Source organism: Nanorana parkeri, unplaced genomic scaffold, assembly GCF_000935625.1.
Source record: "Nanorana parkeri isolate BGI_ZX_2015 unplaced genomic scaffold, ASM93562v1 scaffold749, whole genome shotgun sequence".
In the NCBI taxonomy this organism is placed as follows: domain Eukaryota; kingdom Metazoa; phylum Chordata; class Amphibia; order Anura; family Dicroglossidae; genus Nanorana; species Nanorana parkeri.
The window spans coordinates 718958-720747 of NW_017307017.1; positions in this window are offsets into that span (position 1 = coordinate 718958).

The following is a 1790-nucleotide window of genomic DNA, read 5'->3' on the forward strand; positions in this document are numbered from 1 at the left end:
GGGCGCAAAAATGCACCTTGCCTCTGTAGGCACGAATCCTAGCACCGGCCCTGCTGATGCTGAAACCAGACGTTTCTGTTATTCGGGTAATGTAGGTAGTTCCAGATGGTATAATAGTATGGGCATTTTCAAGCAAAACTCCTTGGTGGCATGTTTACTTTAAATATATAAAATACTCATCAATTTTAATATGATTTTTTACTTGCTAAGGTATAGCAACATGAATGGACCGGATGTGCTTAAATCAGCTGAAGTCCTCATATGTGCATGCAACCACTGTAGCAAAAAAGCTAAGTAATATGCACTCTGTCAATCTGTAGCCAACTAGTAAAATGCACAATGGGAAATTTCATTAACTATACATCAAATATGAACATATCCCAGCATACAGTTCAGCCCAGATCGCCAGCACAATAAACGTAATTAAAATCTTTTTTCAGTTTGTGCGTATTTTCAAATATGCAGGCAAGCTACGGTATATACACACACACACACCTCAAATGGTTGTAGCCCACTACTATTCTCTATTAGATCCGCAGGAAATACAAAATAGCAGGAACAGTTTTTTTGTCAAGCTGGTTAGACATGAGTATAGCAATACATATAAGGAAACAGGTAGAAAATGTTATCATCTAATCACCTGTGAACCCAGATAACTCCATCTTAAAAGGAGAAGGATACAGAGTACAGAGAATGGTGCATGGGTGAATGAACATAGCTTTCTATCCAAAATATCAGACAAATCTACAAAAATTAAAAAGTAATCATATGATTTTATAAAAAAGCACAAGGAAAATTTGCCTTTTCAATCATTAATTCAACAAAAAGATCAATAGATGTAACGTTGTACTATGGAGAAAGTAAGCAAACCTTGGTCTCAGATGATGGCATTGCCCCCTTTCGCAGAATTTAATTCTTCTAATTCTTGGTGCATGAATTTAATTCTTCTAATTCTTGGTGCATGTCTGCCCACCAGTTTCGGACATTAAAATTTGTGACCACTCCTCCATTTAAAATTCCTTCAGTTGCAGGATGTTTATAGGTTTCCTTGCATAGATGTTTGAAATCAATGCCATTTGCAAATGATTTTCCCTATAGTGGAATTATTGATTTTAAGGGCAACGGAGAGCTTAACTGATCTAGATAATGACACCACACATCTCAATAGCAAAAAGACCCTAAATATCTAAGGTTTAAATAAGACAGGTTCCTTCTGCATAGTCACTAATGAGGTTCTAATCATTGGCACCTAGTCTGAAACACCTAAACTTTATAGATTTGAAGGGGTGGTAAATTTAGAACTTATGTGACAAAATCTTAGTTAGTTTAGATTATGAAAACGAAATGCATCATGTTAATTTTATGTGTACGTTGTTCAGGTATATCACCTTTATCTGTAGGCACCGGTTGAATAAAAGCCTACAGAGTTATTCACTAAAGGGTTTGGAGAAGGCAGGAGAAGTGAACAATCTAGGACAACATACCGTAGCTGAACTGGAAAGTGAGATGAATTGGAGAATGTTTCCAAATCAGCTATTTTGTCCTAGATTGTTCACTTCTCCTGCCTTCTCCAAACTCTTCACCGTTTTCTGAATAACCCTGTATATGTTTGCCTGTTCAAATACAGTATGTATTAGAGGTGCACCAAAATGAAAATGTCAAAACCGAAATGAAACCGAAATGGAAAAAAAGTCAGGCCGAAAGTGAAAATGTTTTTTATTCTAACGTTTTCAAATTTTGTATATTTTATTTTTATTTATTTATTCATTTTTATTAAATATTTTCATTTT